General features: G+C 49.0%; 1 protein-coding gene across 4 annotated transcripts in view; it reads left to right on the top strand.

Annotated features, from left to right (window-relative positions):
• Positions 1-14,985, top strand: part of Ttll10 (tubulin tyrosine ligase like 10) — a 53,853-nt gene that overhangs the window by 21,369 nt on the left and 17,499 nt on the right. The gene's annotated exons all lie outside the window — the stretch shown is intronic.

The following is a 14,985-nucleotide window of genomic DNA, read 5'->3' as shown; positions in this document are numbered from 1 at the left end:
AAAAAAAAAAAAAAGATCAAAAGATGCTATGGTAAGTACCACAACCCTCAGGGTAGCCTGGGGGAGACACAGGAGAGTCGAGGGCTCAGGCAGAGAGGGTGGACATGTCAAAGCTGAGGTTGTCTACAGAGCCTAGTCCAATATTATTAACAGTCTGTTCTGTCCTTCTGGCCCCAACTACATACTTGGACTGTTTTTGAAGCTTAGATCACAGAGGTGGAGGGTGGGAGCTCAGGATTTACTCAGGAGTGCAGCTGGGGATCCTTGCTTTAGGCCTTTCAATGTCAGGCCTAAGGTCACATGATGCACATGCTCTAAGATGGCTCAGCTGAGCTGTGAAGGGACTTCAAGTTAACAGGGTGTCCTTTTGGGCTTGAACACTGATGCCATGAGTTTTCCATGGCCAAAGAGTCTATGGGCCCTTGAGTGGATGGGCAGAGCTGCAGGAAACAAGTGGGTGGAAGGTTGGATAAAACGATGAATGTATGCAACCTCTGTGTCTGGGCTACTCCCCAGGTGTGTTTACCTGTCAGTTCCTACCCTTAGGAGGGAAGCAGTATGCTGCCCCATGGACCTAGGGCAGAAAACAGGTCCAAGACAGACCCAGGGCTCTATCACTACCCCAGTCTCCCCAACCCCATGGGCCTTCTTGAAAAGAGGCAGATTAGTATAGGAAGAGGGGGGACTTGGAGGCATGAAGAGGTAGAATAGGTGCCTCTTGTTCTTGGGCAGAGCTCCAATTTGCCTGAATCCTAAATACTGGGTTGGGGCTCTTCTGGCCCTGAGTGTTAAAGCCCCAGAACTACTCTATGAGCTAAGTTTTCTTCCTAGATTTCTTTGGGTTTTTTTGTTTTTGTTTTTCTTTTTGTTTTTGTTTTTGGAGGCAGGGTTTCTCTGTATAGCCCTGGCTGTCCTGGAACTCACTCTTTAGACCAGGCTGGCCTCAAACTCAGAAATCTGCCTGCCTCTGCCTCCCAAGGGCTGAGATTAAAGGCGTGCGCCACCACCGCCCGGCTCTTCTTAGATGTCTTAAAAAGAAATGGTAGGTGTTCCAGGATAGTGCTGGCTAGTGCCAGGAGAGACAAAAATAACGCACAGACTGTCCACTATGAGTGAAGGAAATAACAACCCTTCCCTAGAGCAACAGGAGATCACAGTGCTCCCTCCTCCGTGTGGCAAAAAGCCAAAGACTGAGGTAATAGAGTTGGATCCACCTGGGTTAAGCTCCCTGGTACAGGGCTTTAAGATAGGCCCTACATAGGTCTGGTTAGGGAGTTCTTAGCATCTACTCATATCTGCCCAGGTGTTGGTGTGCAGTTAGAAGAGCCCAACACCAGTGAGGTTTCATGCTCACACTGGAGCAGAAGCCAGAAATGGACAAGTTGGCAGCTATCTCTGAGCACACGACAGAGTCAGGTAACCTTGAAGTCTGCTATTGCCTAAGAAAGAATCCAGGGCCCTCCTTTTCCCTCCCAGGTTGTCCCAGAGGGAAGGTGAGCCTCTACCAGCACATAGGACCCCTCCTCAGCTTGTTCTGGGTGCTGGCGTGGCTGGCAGCCATGCAGGAAGTAGCCTGGCTGCCAGCACAATGGGCCTTTGTTGTGTCTGCCCCACCCAAAGAGGCCTCAGCCTGGTCAGGGCTGAGGGACTGGGGGCTGGGTTCCCTCAGGCCAACTCCACCAAACCAGACTAATGTGGGGGTTTCTGCCACACCCCTCTCAGACTCATCTGAGGAGAGACTACAAAGGATAGCAGCCAGGCCTTTCAGGTCCCTGGAGAGCTTCCTTACAGATTCCCACCCACTATCCCTCTTCTGCAGCCATGGTAACGATGCCCTGCCCAGCAGGTGGGCCAGACAGAACCTTTGTCTGGATTCAGAGATTCTGACACCCAGTGCAGCTGGCAGAAGACTGGCCTGGTGTGTTTTGTGAAATGGCTCAACTGACAAGCAAGGCCACAGCAGCTGGCTCACTGTACCCCATACCCACTTACCTACAGTGATTATACAGAAAGGGGACCCCTGAGACTAGAAGATCTCCTCCTCCTACCCTAAAAGATCTGTGACAGACATGAGTCCCAGGCCTCCTCCCTATGCTTTTTAACATGGTAGGTGGTGGACCCTGCTACAACTCAGACTGCCCATCCATTTGGGTGCTCAGAACTGGTCATCAACACCTAGGCACCATCAAGGTAGTAAGATCTTTTTGTTGTTGTTGTTGTTCATTTGTTTTGTTTTGTTTTTCGAGACAGGGTTTCTCTGTGTAGCCCTTGATGTCCTGGAACTCACTCTGTAGATCAGACTGGCCTCAAACTCAGAAATCCACCTGCCTCTGCCTCCCAAGTGCTGGGATTAAAGGCGTGTGCCACCACCGCCCAGCAGGATCTTTTTTATATCTATAGGAAAGAGATGAACTGTTCTAGACCTGCTGAACCCTACCACGAAGCAGGATCTGGACTTGGATGACCATCCTAGGTTCCATCTCTTCAAGCAGGAAGTTCTGCAGAGGGGGAACCTGAGGTGGTTGATCATTTTGTTCAAAACCCTATGATGAGTTATGGCAGCCTTGCCTTCTCTAGACCAGTTGGCTAGCACAGACACAGACAGCTCTGGTCATTTTATTCTATTGAGAAATCAATAAGGATAGGGGAACAATGGGTGGTAACTGCAGGAGCAAGAAGCCGGTGGAGAGCCAGTCCAGATTCTAAGACAGCCAAGGAAAATGTTTAAAGACAACTTTAATCCCTGAGAACATTCACAGACAGGGTTGTCAGACATTCAGCATAACTTCTGTAAAGGGCTTAGGCCAGAACAGACCACAGCTCGGCTTCATCCAGATCATTTCCATCTGGGACCAAGAAAGCTAGAGGAACATCTATAGGTACTTCTGTGCAGGGCTCCATCTCACTGCTCTGGCAGCTCCCTGGTAGAGCCATTTTATTGAGTCTGCTGTAAAAAAAATTGGTTGTCTCTCTACTTTGAGGCTAAAAGAGCAAACTACTATGCAGAGCTTTCTGTGTTCGTGTGGAACATGCTGTCTCCCTAGCAATGGATGTGAATAGCAACTGTGAAGGCAGGAGGTTCTCTGCTACAGCTACAAGAAAGGAAGAGACCTGAGCTTACAGTTTGAGAGTGTTCCTTCTTTCTGATGCTCAGTCTATATTGAACAGCAACCTCTGCTGTGCTTGAAAGGGAAAGAGTGGGAGGTTACACTAGGTCTTCAGCATTCTGACCTAGGACTGACTGCATCTCTCTGTTCATCTTGGTAGCACACAGCTCTTGATGATGGAAAGAATGATTTATCTAGGATCCCACCTAGAGATAGAGTCAGATACCTGTGCGTGTAAGCAGGAACTGGGTGAGCCTCTCAGATCATCTTCTCATCTAGGCTCAGCCCTTTCAATATCATCAGAAGATATCTGTGTTCATGTGACATTTAGGGTGCTCACCTATCCTGTGCCAAATTGAGACAGGGTGTTACCTCAGGGGTGTTAGGCTCTCCCAGGACATGCCACAGAAATGTTCTCAATAGTCTTTAACTGGAGCATCTGTGCAGAGATTAGAGCTTTCAGAGCTGGATCCATTATAAAATGGGGCTCAGGACTGTGTCCATAGACACAGAAGAGGCCTTTGGGTACAAATGCAGTCAGTATTTGTACTCTTTCACTGAAGCTGGGTGGTGTAGCATCCCCTGTATCAGAGAATGGGTAGACAAAGGAATGGCTGGACATAAGTGTTTCACAGATGCAGAGGACAGGGAGACAGGCTGCTATGTTCCTGCCGGAGGCCCCTGGGGAAGAGTCTCCTCCACCTTGGCAAGGAGTGCCTCTGCTGTCAAGCTCATCCACCAAGGAAAAAAAACCCAGTTAGGGCAGAAAGTGTCTGAAAAATCTTTTCTTCCTACTAGAGCATAGAGCCAGTCCCAGTCACACTGTGCCCTTAGACCTTAACCTGTATGTCAAGTATCCCTTGTGGCTAATATACTACACCTCTTCTCTAATCCCAGCTCTTTGGTACTTTGCAGATAGTTACAGACATCGAAGCTAAGCTCTGTGAACATAGGTCTGAGGATCTCTACCTGAGGTTCCTGTTTGCCCTGCCCTCTATATCCCAGGGTTCTGTGGATGTGGCTGCCCTTATCCCTGAGGAGTATCTACAACCTCAGCCTCAGGCCAGTGTTAAGTGACTGAGAGTTCCCACTAGTCAAGAACAGGTAACCCTGATCCAGGACGTTACCTAGAAACAGCTCTCTTGTTCCTGTGCCTATTGGCAAACATCCTTAGGTTTAGGGTCAGAAGGAAACACTTCAGTCTTCCCAGAATTGAGGTGATCAGTATCCAGGAGTATATCGACCCTATTCTTGTCCCCCAAACACAGATACTCCGAATGAACATCAGGATGAGTTGAGTGTCCTGATTACTGAGAAGAGACAGCCTGAAATGGGTTTCAGGAAGTCACCTATGCTGTATGGACAGCTTTTCTAGGATGGGTGAGGAATGTAGACCAGGCTGTGACACTCAGCATAACCCTTTGGTTCAGGGAGGCTGAGCTCAAGTGAGGCTTCAACTAGAGTGTCTAGGGCAGGCGATAGACTGAGAACCTTTCGTGTGACTAGTCTAGACAACTGAAAGGCAATGCCCTAACTCCAGCATTTGGTGCTGGCAACTACTACCGGATTTAGGCTACCTTCCCTGGCCACATTATCCCTGGAAGAAAGTTTGCACCTGAAGGTTGTACACAGGACAGAGCCAGCAGGCCTTACAGTGCTCCCTCTACTCCTAGGCATAGAGGGATACCGAGTGTTAGGGCTCAAGAGACAGGTCTTTCATAATTAGGAGTTTCCAGCAGAGCTGTTGAGTTCGTTATGGAAAATAGTTGGGCCTCCTGGGATCTTTCTGCTGGTTTGGCTAATTGCTGGGGTCGTTTGTCGTTTCATTATAGGTCCTTCCCCTGGGAGCCTAAGAAACAAACATGTCTGGTGGAGTCATGGGGAACACTTAGAAGGGGACTCAGTGGTTTCACCCCTAGACTACCCTAGGGCCATAACCTCTCAGCCCCAGAACCAGAGACCATAGATCCTTCCAAGGTAGTCTGATTGTTATTGGGTTTTTTGTTGTTTTGTTGTTTGTTTGTTTTAGACAGGGTTTCCTCTGGGTAGCCCTAGCTTCTGAAACTTGCTTTGTAGATCAGGATGGTCTCCAGGGGCCCACCTGGAGTGCTGAGGTTAAAGGTGAACACCATTATGCCTTTCTTTATACTAAAAACACTATAGTCAATGCCCTATCCAAATTAGGGTCCTTGGGGCTATAGTAAGCTTTGTACCAAGCTAGTCCTACTTCAAAGAAGGCCTTAGTAACACCTATAACCTCAGTATTTGTGTTTGTGGCATTCTAAGGCAACCTGCTTATCGAGGGGGGCTAGGAGAACGCAGTTTCTTCAAGCTCCGGTCATGAGTATCCAGTCAGAGGTAGTAGCCACAGTTGTGGGCTGGGGCCTGAGAGGTCTGGTGCATATATACAATATATGACCTCACCTTCCCCTTCTAAAACAGCCTGCTGTGCTCCTGGATCTGGAAAGGAGCTGCTGCCTACAGCTGCTCCTGTAGCCCGGGCCTAGGTGATTAGCTGCCCATGCACCATGTCCCACAGGGGCCTCCCTACCCTGGTTTTTGTTCAACCTGGGCTTGGCGGGCAAGGTGGGGGCAGGAATGTGTGGGCCTCCCGCCCCCTTGCCTGCGTCACCAGAGCTGCCTCCCTCTTAGCCTATCAGAGCCCTGGGGGACACACCTGTTGGGGGCCAGGAGCAGAGATTGGCTGGCAGGCAACAGACACCTGCATTGGGCGGGGTGAGTAGCTACATGTAAGGCGAGCCCAGGCCACACTGTCCTTCCCCCTTCCTGGCTGAGAGCAGTTTCTTTCCTCCTCATTGTCCCCGAGTTGTCGACCTGTGCCAGTTCACTGTGCACCTTAGTTTTCTTTGTGTTTGAGACTCACCTGGAGGGGAAACAGTCATTCTTTCCTGTGACACCCCAGCTACAACGCCTGAGGCTGAATCCTGGCTGAGGGAAAAGTTTGGGTTGATGCCAAAGCTGGTCGTCCAGCCCTATCCACCACTGCTGACAGGTATATGGGGGTGATGGATGCCCAAGCCTCTCCATATCCTTTATAAACCTTAATTTACACCCCACCTACGGGGTTCTAGACACAGGCACAGTGCTGCCTCGATACTGGGGGTGGAGCAGCTTGTAGCTCTGCACAGCAGTGGAGGATCTTGTTAGGAACCTGTTTGGGCAGGTAGGGGCAGGCAGGAGGGAGGCCAGACAGGCCTGAGAATACCACTCTGTAGGGAGAGGCTGGAGGGCCCCTATGAGTTTGACATGGAGTAGGACGAATGGTGGTGGCAGACTTGCGACTGCAGATCAGCCTCTGTCTAGTGAACTGTGTATTGGGGGAGGCAGAGCAGGGTAGAGCAGGTCTTCCTTTCCAAAGAAGAAAGCGGCTTCTTCAACTGTGCTACAGCTGGGATTCAGATGTGGAGCCATCTTGGGCTAGGCTTGGGAGCCTCCAGGGGTCCACAGGCGGCATCTTTAGACCAGGTGGGTTCAAGCACCTGGAGCACAGAAAGCAGACTCCTGCCATTCCCGAGAATACAGCCTTCTGGAAGGTTCTTTCTTAAAGCAGCCACTGCTGTTCCTGAGATACTTTTTCCACCACGGTAGGCTGCCGCCTCAGAGGTGGGTGCAGGGAAGGGTGCGGCTGGCGGGCATGAAGACCTCATCGTCTCTGTTGGTTTCTGTGCTGGAAAGGGCTTGCTTTTGTCAGCAGCCATGGCCCAGAGGACCTGTGGTCTGAGGCTGCCTGAGACCTTTAGGTTGGTGACAATGGTGAAATCAGAATTGGTCAGTCTTGCACTCTGGCTTTTTCTCACTGTTCATTTCTGAGGTGTTAACAAAGCCAGGACCACACTGGGGAAGACAGAACAGGTTCCTCAAACCATTACTCCGGATCAAGACCAAAGTCCATTTAAAAGATTTTTTTTCCCCCTTACAGCTAAATAGCACCGCAGCCATGAATAGCCAGCTATATAAATGTCTGGTTGGAGGAACATCTAGACTGTGCTATGGCGTCTAGGCATGCTCAGCCCTGAGTTTGTACCCAGATGGCCAACTCTCTGAGTTTAAACTTAGGAGCTGATAATGTTGAAGAAAAAGTTGCCTAGTTTTCTTTAGGCATAATATAGAGTATGTTGTTTTATTGTTCTTGAACAAAATCCATAGGATGTAAGAGTGCAGTGTTTTGATTAATATATGTGGTGACTATTTTAAGCCCTTTTTAGGCTGAGCATCCGGAAAAGTAGTTCAGCTTTATTTTATTTTTCTGGTAACCTAGATAAAAATGTTGAACCAATTGGTAGATTGTTGAACCAAGCAAAATGTTTTGCATTTATGAAAATGCAAATGAGCCATAAAATATGGATATAGTCCATTGTTAATTTTCAGGCATCTTGGTAATTTGCAATACTTTATTTGCAAAAATCAATTCATCAGGATGTTCTTAGTGTGTTTAGGATCAGGTAAAATGGCCTAAGGAAGTTCCCCAGTCGCAGGAGGCTGGTATTCAGGAGTGCAGTGGACCTGGAGGGTGAGCTACACAACCGAAGGGCTAAGGGACAATGCTGACCACTGTGTGGATGAAATGGCGGCTTTGCCTTGAAGACACGTAGTTCCAACAGACTCTAAGAGGTAGCCTGAGTGTAGACAAGACAAGTCTTTCCTGCCCCCACCCCTACCCCTCCCACAGCCGCTGGCATCTAAGTTTGGCTGATCTGCTGTAGGAGAGGTTGAATTTCAGAGCTTTGTTCTCTGGCCTCACCATTGATTAAGGCCCGTTGGGCAAGTTAACCAGCAACTCACTTTTTCACACTGGAAATGCATTCCTCTGCCACAAATCCCCAACTTTCCCTGTCCTTGCAGGCGAGGGTCAAGGCACTCTGGAAAGGGGGGGAGTGCTTGCTGCAGAGGAGCCTTGGGAGCACTAGGCTTCTGGATCCATTCTTTAATTTTCCTAAACTAAGCCTAGTAGATGCTGATAATTAGCTGTGGGGACCATGACCCGAACCTCACTTTCAGATACAGCTGACCAGATGGGCACCGCACAGGCTCCAAATAGAACCTCTGTTTTTGCTTTTCATTTCTTGACCTGCGGCTGCAGTTCTGTCATGTTTTTGACTCTCCCTTCCCCCTGTGCTGGATAAAGCAGGGTCTCTCCCATACTCAACAGTGCTTTGACACCAAGACACCAAACTCACGACTTTTAGAGTCTGTTCAGCCTTTAAATTTTGCTGGAGGACCTACAGAATCTGCATTTTGAAGGTTGTTCTACACACACACACACACACACACACACACACACACACACACACACTGCTGTCTGAGCACCTGTCCCCGTATATCTCAGCCTGCTAGGCAAGAACAGGATTCAGTATACAGGGTGATCTGACCTTTTGGCTTATGGCCTGGCCAGCTTTGTACTTGGCAGGGTCCCCTAGCCTTCCATGTTCCCTAAGAAGTGTTCACCCTGAGTAGTCAAGGATGCAGGGCTATCAGGCTCATCATTAGATACCATTTTGTTTTCCCTGTTTCTTTGACACAACCAGAAGGAGAAAAGCAACATCCTTGGTGCTTACCCTCATCCAGCTCCCACTCTCTTTGTGGCTGTGAAGCCACTTAGTTCTCCACTTAGTTCGCCAAAGCTGGGGGGGGGGGAGAGAAAGAGAGAGAGAGAGAGAGAGAGAGAGAGAGAGAGAGAGAGAGNGAGAGAGAGAGAGAGAGAGAGAGAGAGAGAGAGAGAGAGAGAGAGAGAGAGTCCTTTTGAAGCACCGATTTTATGGATCTGATAGGATAGAACAAAAAAAGTTCAGGGAAAGGGAAGTATATCTGATGGGTGTTTGAGAGCACAGGGAACCTTGTAGAAGATAGACAAAGAATTAGGACAGTTTCTAAAACCCTAGGCTCCTATAGAGTGTCCATCCCCATCTGCTCAGCCTGTGCTCAGGTCAGGTCCTCAGAAATATTGGCTTTCAGGAGGGAGACTAGAGAGCCAGCAGCTGCCTGGAGGCAGTGTGACACCTTGGTTGTGATCCAAGGAAATCAGTACAGGGCTTGAGCCGCCTGTATTGTGTCTGTGATAGAAGATAACCAGAAAAGCATGAGAAGAAGTACTCCTGTAAAGACAGAGTTAGGATGAGGAGAGGCACAGATTGAGTCTCTTTCAGTCCGAAGTATCCTTGGGACAGGTGCTCAGCTCCTTGTCTCTGTGTGGAGGACTACAGGCTATGTCCTTAGCAACAAGAGGATCGAAGAGTACTCCTGTTCCAAACACTTACCTGCAGATGTGGCGGCACTGCAGGTCTATGGGTGTGTGATTATTGTACTTATACTGGGGCTGCTTTTCCCATATGCTTGAAGTGTCGGATTCCAAATCATCAGACAATAATTCCCACTACTGGTCCCGCGTCCCAGTATCCTTCTTGGGCCCTGAAAAAGGCAAGAGGAGGCTGGGCAGGAAAGTAGACTTGAACAGTAACCTGGAGACAGAGGCCCACTGAGTGAACCTCATCCACCTTAAGTACACTGTGTACCCTAATGGGACTGGGCCTGATGTCTAGGCTATTCCGTAGTGAATATACTCAGATGGAGGGCCTATCTATGACCTGATCCTGACCTGGCCATTGGTCACATGGAGCTCTACATAGCCTGCCTCCCAGCTCTTTGGGGCTGTCAGCCTCTGGGAAGGACTATTTGACCCTTCGAAGTTCTCAGCTGGACCCCAAGCTAGTCCACTGTAGGCCAGGTTTGGCTAGGCAGGGGAGCTTATCTATGGCCATGGGTGCTAAGTCCTTCCTTTGGGCCTCATAGAAAGGCTAGAAGAGGCTTCAGGGCCCATTAGACCCCCATCCTAACTATTTTCCATCTAATTTCCAAAAGAGAACTAGAACGTACTTCAAGCTGTTGAGCTCCCCACTATGTATCTTTGGAGATGAGAATGAAGGGCTTTCTGCTGTTGTCCTGAGGGGGTACCCTCCTTCTGCAATGCTCTGGGGATTAGGACACTTAGGCATCTGGGCCCTGCCCATGGAATCTAGTCATCTTCAACTCCCTGCTAGGCGGCCTCCATATCCAACTTGGGCAGCCGTGGCCATCTTACTGGGCAGCATTGGATAGTGTCTGATCTCTAATACTGCCTGGTAATGATGACGGCGGAGCCCTGCATGCAGCAATGGAGCCGCCTCCTGATCCCAGCCTCCAGGGGCTCTAGTTCCACACCTCACCTACCTTATCCAAGGTAGGGCTATGGGGCAAAGAGTTAACCTTGGTGATGTGGGTGGTGGGAGGCTTTAGGGAGAGTTCCCCCAAACCAGGCACCTCTGAGGGCCACTCTATATCCTGGGGTGAGGGGCTCCTCCCATTGCCCTGGGGGTGCCCCCTCCCAATGCCCTGGGAATTAGGACAGTCAAGTGCCTGGGTTCTGCGTACAACACCCAGGCAGGTGCTGCCACCACACCTAGCAGGTGTATGCTGGGTGGAACTGCAACAAAGACTCTAAAGGGCTAAGTTTCAGCTTGGGCTTAGAGGGCCTCATGCCAAAAACTGCCTCACCCAGATCTAGGAGCTGTGTACTGACTGACCCCCTAGTGGGGCTACTCAAACCTGGGATACCTTACCTTCCTGCATCAAGTGAGCACCGACCTATTGACCAACAGCACCTCCAACATGTGCACTGAGCCAATGTGTCACAGTCCCCTTGCTTTGGACAAAGCAGACAGTATGAGTTAGGGTCAACATCTCTGCTGGCTTATTGCGATGCATATACAGTCTCTGGCTGTTCATGGTATCAGGTCTCCACTGGGCCTCCCTGAGGGTGGAAACCACCTGTGTCTTCCTGCCAAAGCACACCTGGGCCTCTGTGGGCATCTTACCGGACAGTGCTGGATTTCTTGGTTTGACTCTAACACTGTCTGGTAACGATGTTCAAAGGTGACCCACCATTCGCCGAAGACAGGCTGATGATACACACTTGTCCTAACTCCTGGACTCCAGATAGGCCAAGGCTGTGTGCTGGGCTTGCAGAGGGCCTGTCTCAGTTCTACAGCTCAGCAGTCAGTGGGGGCTGGACTTTCTCCAAGGTGGGAACCCTTGTCTAGTACTTCATGCTGGGGTAAGGAATGGTTTCACTATGCCAGGGGTACTGGGGTAGAAGCGGATTGTCACTCATTCTCAAAGCAGCAATGCCCACCTTTGCCAACTCCCCTGCTGGCTAGATTTGGGGGTTCATTGATTCCTAGAGAGACTGTGAGGGTTAGTGAAGATGCTGAGCTAGCTAAGGAGACATGATGGATAGCAGTGTTAGCATAAGGACTATATTATTATCAGTGCCTATGGGACCAATGGGAAAGGGTGGGTTCGGGGACCTGAGCCTGGTACACAGAATTGTGATGTCATCAGCTGTTTCCTAATTAAGAACAAGGAATCTCCATTCCTTCCCGATGGCTGTCCAGAATAGGACTTTGCCCCAAACCAGAATCCAAGATTACTTCTTATCTTTCTTTACTTGGAGCCAGAGTACAGGGTCAGGGAGCCCCACCCAGCATCAGCCTAGATGGCTCTTCCTGGGGAAGGAGTCTGTTCCTGGCTTTAATGTTACTCATTAAGCTAACAGCCATTCAGAAAACCAAAGAGGTGCTATGACGAGCATTTGCCAAATAAGAGTGAGCAGATGACTCTCCTGTTGCACCCACAGACTTCCACACTTGAGGAACAGGCAACCAAGCTGGGGCCTGGTAAGAAAATCCTTAGAGTGGCCCCAGGTCCTAGAAGGGTGAACCCCAAGAGTGGCCCTTGAACCAGAGCAGGCAGGAAGCCAACCCTGGCCTTCCCTCTACAGGTATCAAATCAAACTGTCCAGATGGGGAGGCCCTTGTACAATGCACTGCCTGCTGATGGATGTCTTACCAGACATGGTTAGATCTGGATGCATCTGTCTAATACTGTCTGGTAATGCCGTCCATCCACGGCCTTATCACCGCTGGAGACGACATCCTCACCACCTCATGGACACTGGGTAGAGACAAGACCTTAGTCCATCTGTCACAACTGTCCAAAGCTGGGGCCATCAAGCCCTCTATCCAAACAGACCACAGTTTAAATCTACAGGCCACCCCCCACCCCCCCGAGCCTGACTGCCTTCCTCTGACCCTGTAATAGCTTTCTGTTATAGCCATAGCAGATTGAGGCCTCTGTATCTGTCCTTTTCAGGAATAGTCAGTGGGGCTGTCACGGTCCTATTGCCCCCCATAGCCCACTGGGCTCCACACAGAGGGACTTCAATCTGTAGTCAGCTGTCACCTGCAGATTCTGTAGCCCCAGTGCTATCAACACTGGTATGGGACAAGAGGAGATCTAAAACCTTGGTCTTAAGTCTCCTCTCCAAAATGCTCAGGTCATGGAACCAAGGAGAGTAAAAGCAGGTCTAACCATTGTGCCCAAACCCAGAGTGGAAAATAGGTATATGGGTTTCAGGGGCAGCAGTGCTGCCAAGGTGCCAGACCAGGTGAGAGTGACTGGTTCCCAGGAATATGCAGAAGGCTGCACGGCTCTGCACTGTCAGCCTGCTCATGGTCTTTCTATGCATCCCATCTCTGGCTCTTAGGATCAGAGAGTGTCTTTCAGTCTAACTCTGGATGCTGAATAGCCCAATCTTAAAGACCCCACCCATCACCCCCATGTCCCCATGTCTGAGAATTTTCAAAAGGCTGTTTCTAAAACTGTTGCTCTAGAATGATTCCCAATGCTTACATCATTTGCTATATGAGGAGTTTGAGTTTTGCTGTGATAAGAACTAGAAGTGAACCTCTTAGACCTCATATGCAAGCTGCTTACTTCAATACCTAGACTTCTGCAAACCTCAAGTTGGCCAATACAGCCTGAGTCCAGCAGAGCCAAGCCCTACCTCACACACTACCCTCTTGAACGAACCCAACATGCCCTGACAGATTTCTTAGTCCTGGACAGGCCATTCCCTCCAAAGAACCATTATAGGGAGACTGGACTCCACCTCCCAAAGAAACCTGCTGTGCTCCAAGTTCTGTGTGGTTGAGGAACTTGTCTGCCCATTGTGTGCTCTATAATAGGTGGTCCCCTTTCTGTCATCTCTTCAAGCATTGTAAATAAAATGCAGGCAAAAAAAAAATCTTTGTAAGGCAATAAATTGTGTGATTTCTGAAATTTTACTTTGATCACCTCATTTTAACCATACAAAAACATTAACAAGCAGCTTTGCAAAGGATCAAGCTGAGGACACGGGGATTCCAGTGATCTGTGCTCCCACCAGATAAAAGACCTATAGAAGAGAGACATGGTGCTCATTGTACCCAACCAGTCACTACACAAACTGGCTCTGGTATACAATATGTACTCTAGAACATACCAAGGACAAGTAATCCATGAAAATGGGGGCTCCTGTCTCAGCCAAGAGTCAGCATTGGAGTGAAAACTGGGTGTTTTGTGCAGGAACCAAGCCCGGGGTATTATGAATGTAAAAGCAATCACTCCACCCCTGAGCTACATCCCCAGCTCCTTAAGTGTGCATTGGAAATGTCCTTCATAGCCAGGGTCAGAGATGGCTGGCTACTTGTCCAAAACCTCTCCAGGGTTGGGTGTGCCACCTGTCCAGGCTGGAGGCTATCAACCCCAATAACTCAGTCCAGGGCTTAGTAGAAGTGCTATGTGCCCCTGCCCACCTGCAGTCCCACTGTACTATTAGTCTAGAGCAGAGAGGTCTCTTGATCCAGCACTGGACTGACCACAAAGACCCCTGCCCCCAGTACAGCATAAGAAGGGCAGATCCCACAAATAGAGAATGACAGCCTATGGGGCACTCCTATCCCTATAGGACTCTGGGCACAGCTGAGAAATGGTACTCCTTCACCTGCCAAGCACAAGTTCCCACACTGGCAGCTTACACTAGGGAAGGCTATGTGAGTGACTTGGCAGGCCCAGCCTCTAAGGGGATGCTAGAGCCCCTTAACATGGGCAGAACCATAAAAGAACCTGAAGGTGAGGAGATTTAGAGGGTAGTCAAAGACAACAGTTGTTTCCCAGAATTTCCAAGATATGCCCCTAGAGCCTCAGGAAGGCCCTAGGGGGAGTCCTCAAGTGTCCTCCTCCTCTTAGTTCACAGGTCCTGTGGCTTACAGCCACATACCCTTATCTCTGCTTCCCTCTAATGAGGTCACCAGTCACTGGGTTTAGAGTACACCTTGTTGATACAAGATGACTGCACCCAAAATTCTCACATCTGTACAGATCTCTATTTTTAAAAAGGCATAGTCATGGACTCCAGGATATGGTCCTGGTTTTTGGAAGCACCATGTAGCCCCTGTCAAAGTCTTGTGATCTTTGCAAGGCTCTGAAAGATGACAGGAATGTGGATCCATATGGCTGAAAACTTGGGGTCAGAAGCAGGAGTCACACCAACTCCCAAGGACCCAGCAGGAAACTACAAATTGTCATCAAAGCCACTTTGAGCCATGCTCGGTGTTAGATCCTAGTTCTTTAGGTCTGGATTAAGGAGTCCTGTGAATACTCAAAACCATCTTGGAAGAATTCATGGGGGGCGGGAAGGGGAGCTGGAGAGATAGCTCAGTGGTTAAGAGCACTGACTACTCTTCTAGAGGTCCTGAGTTCAATTCCCAGCAACCACATGGTGGCTCAAAGCCATCTGTAACAGAATTTGACATCCTCATCTGGTGTGTCTGAAGATAGCTACAGTGCACTCACATATATAAAATATATATATATATATATATATATATATATATATATATATATATATATATATTATACACATATATAAACATATATAAAATAAATAAATAAATCTTTAAAAAAAAAAAGAAAAGAAAAAGAGAAGCCAGAAACCAAAGCCCAG

Source organism: Mus pahari, chromosome 6 (genome assembly GCF_900095145.1).
Source record: "Mus pahari chromosome 6, PAHARI_EIJ_v1.1, whole genome shotgun sequence".
In the NCBI taxonomy this organism is placed as follows: domain Eukaryota; kingdom Metazoa; phylum Chordata; class Mammalia; order Rodentia; family Muridae; genus Mus; species Mus pahari.
This window is presented reverse-complemented; position numbering and strand designations above follow the sequence as displayed.